This window comes from Sciurus vulgaris, assembly GCF_902686455.1.
Source record: "Sciurus vulgaris genome assembly, chromosome: 10".
NCBI classification, from domain to species: domain Eukaryota; kingdom Metazoa; phylum Chordata; class Mammalia; order Rodentia; family Sciuridae; genus Sciurus; species Sciurus vulgaris.
In genome coordinates, this window is record NC_136470.1 from 2,168,738 (window position 1) to 2,176,832 (window position 8,095).

Consider the following 8,095-nt stretch of genomic DNA (forward strand, 5'->3'; position numbering starts at 1 on the left):
GATATATATATAGTTGTAGATGGACATAACACCTTTATTTATTCATTTTTATGTGGTGCTGAGGATGGAACCCACTGCCTCATGCATGCCAGGCAAGCACTCTACCATTGAGCTGCAACCCCAGCCCTCATGTGGTTTATCACAAAAAGATGCAAAGCAAAATCTGCAAAGGAAGAAGGTGCTTGGGGTGCGGGGCTAGCCAGGCGGGAGCCTCCTGAGACCTCTGGGTGGAGTAGCATGGGATGCTCCTGATTTCCCAGCAGTGAGTTGTGACAACTTGTGTGAAATGTTGCCAACTAGGGAAGCTTGTTAGAGACAAGTGCCCAAGGGTTTTTATTAAGAACTGGTCACGTAGCAGCTTCTTCCAGGCACATTCCAAAATATCAGACTCCCAGTAGGAAAGCAGATGTTCATCATAAGCCATATTTGTACAGATTTGGCAATGACATCCTCTTCTGAAATCCAGGCTCCCCAAAAGCAGTCCTTTTAAAGGGCAGCAGTCAGATAAAATATTTTCAGCTTCATATGCTGAATAGTTTTGTATTATAACAAAAAAATCAGCTAGAAATTCTATGTAAATTAATGTACCTGGGTTCAATTAGAGTTCTGTTTATTATTTAATTTTGGTACCAGGAACTGAACCCAGGAGCACTTAACCATGGAGCCACTCCCCCAACCCTTTTTATTTTGAGTCAGGATCTTGCTGTAACCAAGGCTGGCTTCCAACTCGCAATCCTCCTGCCTCAGCCTCCTGAGTCCCTGGTGTTACAGGTGTGTCCTACTGTGCCCAACGAAGCTTTATTTTTAAAAATGTGGGAGTGGACACGGTGGCACATGCCTATAATCCCAGCAGCTCAAGAGGCTGAAGCAGGAGTATCGAGTTCAAAGCCAGCATCAGCAAAAGTGAGGCACTAGCAACTCAGTAAGACCCTGTCTCTAAATAAAACACAAGATAGGGTTGAAGATGTGGCTCAGTGGCTGAGTGCCCCTGGTTTCAATCCTTGGTACCCCACCCCCGGAAAAAAAGTTATTTTAATAAATGCACAATGATTCCTCTTTAGGAAACTTAAAAGCTGTTTTTAGAACCATAAAGTAGTATTAATGAGCAGTGAAATGCAAATCAGTAACATAGCAGGGTCACGGGTTTTCTTTAAATTGCTTTTAAGACTAATGAATAATTGAGTAACTTACAGAAAAACAACAGGTGTACTAACGCTGCAAGTAAAAGGTGGAAACAAAAAGAGCCAATTGAGAAATATGTCAAGAAGGAAAGACCGGTGGGGCTGACTCTTGCCAGGCTAACTGGAGTCACTGTATAGTTAGGATTGACGGCCACAGGTTCCTCAACCAATGTCAGAGGGAAGTTCTTCAGTAGTGCAGGTGAGCTGAGATGAAGCCGGCCTGGTCACTGACCCGAGCACCTGCATTAACATAGTACTGACTTGTAGATGAAACCCCCTCAATGGGATGGTCACCATGGCAGGTCCTGAAAGAACCAACTAGGGCCAATGACACCCAACCACGCAAAGGGGGAGTAAACATACGCCGGGTGAAGACAGCTGAAGGTGGATGTAAGTCCCAGGGCAAGTGTACAACTGTAATAAATTTGTTGTCCTCTTCTGGGAGATGACTTTCTCTCTCAAGGGTGTTCTTTGAGCCTTACTTTACTTTCACTTACAATAAAATTCTCTTATTTGACCTTTTGTGTCTGCCTTTAAATTTTCTTTTGTGGGAACACAAGAACCAAGGCTTGGGGCATCAGCTTCCCACTTGCCTGTGACAGCACCATCCAGTATGGACACTAAAATAAGTGGGGTAGAGTGCTTGCCTATCATGCATGAGGCCCTGGGTTCCATCCCCAGCACACAAAAAACCAACATGAAGTCAGTGGGTGAAAGTATCATGAGAAACACATGTGCCAGGTTTCTAAGGACTTAGAACAAAGGCAAAGCAATCTTTCCAGTGGAGAGATCAGCAGATACCCCTTCACAAAGTGATCGAAGTCATGGCCAGAGCTAAGACGTCAGTGTCATGCACCTAGTTGGATGCCCTAAGAAACATTCCTCAAAATGACTGAAACTCTTAAAAGTGTCAAGGACATGAAAGAACTTTTTCAGTTCCTCTAAAACAGTGCTGTATGGGAGAAGCCTGGACCAGAAAGAAGCCTCTGGTAGGACGCTGGGGGAAGGCAAAGGCATCGCAGACAGTTCAGGACAGTCCTGCTGTGCTGGCTTCCTGATTTGGGATGCTGTACTGCCTCTATGTAAGCTGTGTAAGATTTGAGCCTTTGGGGACACAGGAAGAGCTGACAGGAGCTCTGTTCCCCCCCCCCCCCCCCCCCCCAGTGCTTAGGATGAAAACCAAGGCTTCTAATACTGAACTACATCCCCGTTCCTTTTTATTGAGTCAGGGTCTTGAATCCAAACCTTTGTCCTGGAGTGGCAGGAAAAGTGGGGGAAGATCTGAAAGAAAGTTATAGGGAAGTTCAGAATCAAGGGCTAACCAATAGCATTGGTACTTTCCCAAGACCTGATGGGCACAATGTGGACCAACGGCATTGACCCAAGAGCTACGTAGGTCCCTAGAGTATAGCACATTCGGGGACAACTTGCTATAGGGTCCCTTCTCACCCTCTTTCCTCCTCATGTGAATAAATCCTAGTCCTTTTTCTCTTGCCTTCCGTTATTGTATGTGGATTTTGTTCTTCGAAATTGCGAGACAAGACCCAGAAAGAAATTGGCCGTGAGCTGCTGGGGTCTGCTGGGACACTGGAGGGCATAGCCACATGCCCCTGGAGAGTAGTAGGGAAGAGCTGCGACCCTCTGAGCTGACGCTGTGATTAGCTAACACTAAAACAGGCTTTCTCAGTTGCAGAGGCCTCCAGGTGATCCACACCCCGCCCACCATCAGAAGCACAGAAGCTAGTTTCATCTCAAACTCCAATTTCATCATTGTGTTGCCCAGGCTGGCCTGGAACATGTGATCCTCCTGCCTCCGTTTCCTGAGTCACTGGGATTTCAGTTGTGCGCAACTGCACTTGGCTTCTGTACTATTTTTAAAAATTATTTCAGTATAAAAGGTTTTAAAGATTGAAAAGTTAAAAGGAGAAAGCCTGACAAGAATTTGGGTAAGGAAATATTACAACTTCATAGACACTGCCCTTTGCTATCAGCTCCCACAGGCGGGGATTTTTGTTTGTTTTCTACATCTAAAACATTGCCTCATTGATGAGCATGTAAAAACAGCTGTGCCCACTGGGTCACGCTACTACAGAAGGGTGCACACCGTCCCACAGATGATAAACTCCAGCGTCTCATCTCCCCGCAATATGGTGCTGATCCACCTCCTGCCTGAGTTGTCCTGAACATGTGCTGTCTTCTAAAGTATAAAAACTCCATGGTCAGGGGTCCTTGAGGTTTCCTAAGTCTTGGTCTTTGAACTCCAGGCTCAACTTGATGAAAATGTGTGGATCAAAGTATGCATAAGACATCTTTAAAGCTGTGTCACTCCCATGCTCGGGGACATACAGTGATGCACGGGGAAGGGGACCATTTCTGGGGCTGCTGTGACAAACACCACAAACCTGGAGGCTTAACACCGTGGGAACTCATTCTCTCGCAGTTCTGGAGGCCTGAAGTCCAAGGTCAAGCTGCCCGGGGGCCTGTTCCCTCTGAGGGCTCCAGTCTCCACCAGTCTGCACCAGGCCTTCTCCCTCTGTCCATCCTCACCAGCCATCCTTTGTGTCCTGTGCTCTTCCTATAAGGACACCACCATTGGATTTAAGGCCCACCCTGATCCAGCAGGACCTCCTTTCCACTGGTCACTTCTGCAAAGACCTTGCTTCTGAAACCAGGAAACATCTGCCACTGCCACCAGATAAGCGAATAGCTCAAGAGACAGAGTGACAGAGAAGAAAGCCTGACTGGCGACAGGCCGCAGTGGGAGATGGAGAGCTGTCACCAGATTCCATCGCGCCCGGGACTGCAGGTGCAGAAGCTCAGGTGGGGCTCCGGGGGCCTCGTGTTGGCCATGGCTGGTGGCCATCGGCATGGTTGCTGATCCTTGCAGGAATCCGTTCTCTTGCTGGGCTACAATGCTGTCTCCAGGTGACCAGGCACTCTGGGAGTTCCCGGTCCTCCAAACGCGGAGAGAGGACTGCGGAGGAGGCAGGTGGCTGCTGCCTGCCTTCCCCTAGGCTTCTCTTCAGTCGGCCCCGTGGGGATGAACATGAAAGCCCCACTTGCTAGTGCCAGCCGCGAGTTAACCACTCGCCAACTTCATTTCCAAAGTGAGGTCACACTCGCAGGTCCTGCGTGGACACATCTTGGGGAACCTATTCAGTCCACTTCAGGAGGTGGAGGACAGGAAGACAAACACTCACTACACTCATGAAGGCCTGCTGTGTGCCCTGGACTTTGGGCGCACCTTCGCGGAGCCGCGAAACAATTCTGTGAGGGAGGTGCCATGCTGACCCTCCTGCAGATGGACCCTGTCCAGGTCAGTGAGTGAGGACCGGAGCACAGCCCCAGCAGGTCCCTGTGCCTGCCGGTGTGGTGCCCCGGGCTCCAGCTAGGACGCTTCCCGGGCTGTGTACCTGGGCAGGCGTCCCTGGGCAGAGCCCTGAAGAGCAAGATCAGTGCAACGCTGCTGTGGCCACGCTAAATCCCAGTGCTTCCTCGGCAGGGGCCGGCGGTCCCCTCCACAGCCCGAGGCTGCCCCCTGCCCCCACCTGCTTCCTGCAACACAGCCACCTCCACTTGCCTGCGTCTCCCGACAGGCTCCTCCACCCCATCACAGGACCTGGGGAGGAGGTGAGGTGGGGAAGGAGCTTTCCAGGGCCTGGAGAACACCTAGCTAGGTGTCTATTCATTATTTTCTATGCATAAATTAAAAAATAGTTTAATCATACTGTAGTGATAATTTTGTAACCTTCTTTCACTAACACTAGCATTTTCCCACAATATCACTGACTTTTCAAATACATACATTCTAAAATAAAACATTTTATTTTTCTAAAAGAATTTTTTTTTTTTTTTGGCACTGAGGAATTGAACCCAGGGGTGCTTTACCATGGAGCTACATCCCCAGCTGTTTTTTATATTTTATGTTAAGATGGTCTCACTAAGCTGTTTAGGGCCTTGCGAAATTACTGAGGCTAGCTTTGAACTCGCAGTCCTCCTGCCTCGGCCTCCCAAGTCAATGGGATTACAGGCGAGCACCATGGGCCCTGGCTCGAAAGTTGTTTTTTTTTTCCGCCAGACATGGTGGTGCACTCCTATAATCCCAGCAACTCAGGAGGCTGAGGAAAGAGGGTCACAAGTTTGAGGCGTGCCTCAGCAACTTAGTGAGGCCCAAGGCAACTTAGAGAGACCCCGTCTCAAAATAAAAAGCAAAAAGGACTGGGGATGTGGCTCAGTAGTAGAGTGCCCCTTGGTTCAATCCCCCAGCAGCCCAAGAACACATTCAGAGAGATACAGAGAACTGCAGAGAAGAGAGTTTAAAGTACCTGCGGCCCACTTCCCAGGATGGCTGATGTGAAGTCTGAGCCCTCCAGTTCTCCAGGCACCTGAACCCTGGAATCTCCAGGGGAAGGGCCCAGGAACACACTGGCCTGTGAGAAGCTCTTTGTAGCCAGTCTTCCTGGCTGTGGGAAGGGACTGGGTACTGCAGCTGCGTCCACATTCTGAGAGGGCCATTTGTGTTGATAAGCTTCTATCCAGCCATTCACTCCTTAAGACAATTGTTAGGACAACTTTGATTTTGATCTTGTTTTTTTTAATTTCCTCAAGCGTGTAGGTGTTGAATCTTTTCCCGCCCCTGCTCTGTAGCAGACATGGAGTTGGGAGAGGTCACCCTGCCCTGCCTGCCTCCCAGCCCCTGCCAGCTCTGAGGGCAGCTGGCTCCTTTGCAGAGAGCCTGAATCAACAGCCCTGCTTTGTTCTCACCTTGCCTGTTTCCACAGGTGTTACCCTCCCACTTGTAAAACGTGGGCACCTGGGCACAGCCAGGAGCAGGCCGTCTGTCTGTCTGCTGGGGAACCCCTAACGCACACTGGGAGATGCTGAGACGGGAGCTGCGTCAGGACAAGGAGCAGCAGGTGTGTCCGAAAGGCAACTGCCCCCAAGTGGGGTCCCAGCTGTCCTTCCAGTCCTCCAGTGACTGGCTGTGGGAAGGGACTGGGTACTGCAGCTGCGTCCACATTCTGAGAGGGCCATTTGTGTTGATAAGCTTCTATCCAGCCATTCACTTTCCTTAAGACAATTGTTGGGACAACTTTGATTTTGATCAAAGCTCAGCCAGCTCTCTGCCACCACGAGTGAAGAGCAGTGGCCTTTGTCTTCCCTTGACTTACCCAGTCTTTAGGAGCTCCCCATCCATTCAGAGATGGCTAGCTCAGAGGGGCCCCGCTCAGAGGCAAAGCCACCATCTGCCGCCCCATGTGGGTGTCCCAGAGCGGTCAGGCCCATGGTGGTCTCCACCATGTGTGGTTTGCCCACACTGGGACCCTGTTCTCCTGCCTATTTTCTGCTATTTCCCTTGATACTGATGAGTTGGTACATTAATAAATGCTTAACTGTTCAAACCTGTTTCCTTCTCTAGCAACCAGAAAGTCTCAGGCTGGGATTTAACTGGCAAGGAATCCTGCTGATGTTTTTGATGGGAACTGGGAACAGGTGTGAGTCACTTGCACAAGAGCACCAGCAGGAAGGCCAAAAGCTGGATTTGCCTCAGGGAGGATTGCAGGACTGAGCAGGAACAAATAAATGAATGCAGCTTGGATCCTCCCTGGGAAAACGGGGCTCATAGGTGAGATTTCAAAATAGCTTGACTTCAAGATCTTGATCTTTCCGAAGACAGACTTCAGATGGAAGTGCCGCTCGGCTCTCGTGGTGGGCCCAGGGTGACTCTGGCGGGGACAGGAGATTCGTTCTTTCCCCTGGCTTCCCTAAGGTGAGCACACCAAGGAAGGAGGTACAAGTGTTTCCAGAGTTTCTAGCAGAAACACCAACACAACCCAGCGCACACACAGCGACGGTGACAATGACAAGGCTCCCGGCTTGCTGGGGGCGCTCCTTCACTCACTCGGTCCTTTAGAGACTCTTTGGAGGTTGTCAGGTGCGTCATCCCCACAGGGGCACAGAAAGGTCCACACCACACAGTGGGACACGGGCTGCATCCACACTCTGGCATGTGGACTCAGAGCCAGCCCTCTGAGGTGGCCCACACCTGCAACAATAGAACAGAGAACAGCCAGACCGCAAATGGCCAGAGAACTGACTCAGCCACCATGCGAGCAGACAAGCTCCACCAGCGAGCGGCCACCGGAGGCCAGAGCCTCTGGTAACTTCTCTAGCACCCTTCCTTTAGCCTTTAACTCTGTGTCACTTGCTCTGAGGTGTAACTTGCAGGAAAGCAATCTGTCTGAAGACCTACACAGCCAGCTGTGCAGGCCCGTGATCCCAGCCACCCAGCAGGCCAGGCAGGAGGAGGTGACTTAGACCCCCTCAAAGTAAAATTTTAAAGTCCTAGCACCACAGGAAAAAAACAAAAGCAAATAAACAAACGAAAACAACAACAAGCCAGGCATGGTGGTGCACGCCTATAATCCCAGTAGCTCAGGAGGCTGAGGCAGGAGGATGATAAACTGCAGGATAGCCTCGGCAACTTGGTAAGGCCCTAAGCAACTTAGCAAGTTGACTTAAAATAAAAAGGGCTGGGAATGTGGCTCAGTGATAAGCGGCCCTGAGTTCAATCCCTGGTATCTAAATAAATAAATAATAACAAGGGCCAAGAATGAACTAGCCCCAAGAGGTTAAGATCGCTCAAGCCATTGTGACCAAAGGAGATGCACACCCTGTTCTCTCCCTATAAAAGCCCTGCGCGCTCCTGAGTCCCCAGGACTGAGCCTTGAGGATGACATCCTCTCCACCTTCCAAGGTGCCCGCCCTTGAACCAGCCCTTGAACCTTCCTGCCAACTCTTGCCTCCCCAGCACCTGGTTCTTGAGTTGCCAGCATTCTGGACCTTGGGTCACTAACATGCTACTGTGAGCCCAGACAGCCATATCAGCCACTTCTTAATGTCTGTCCCCACTT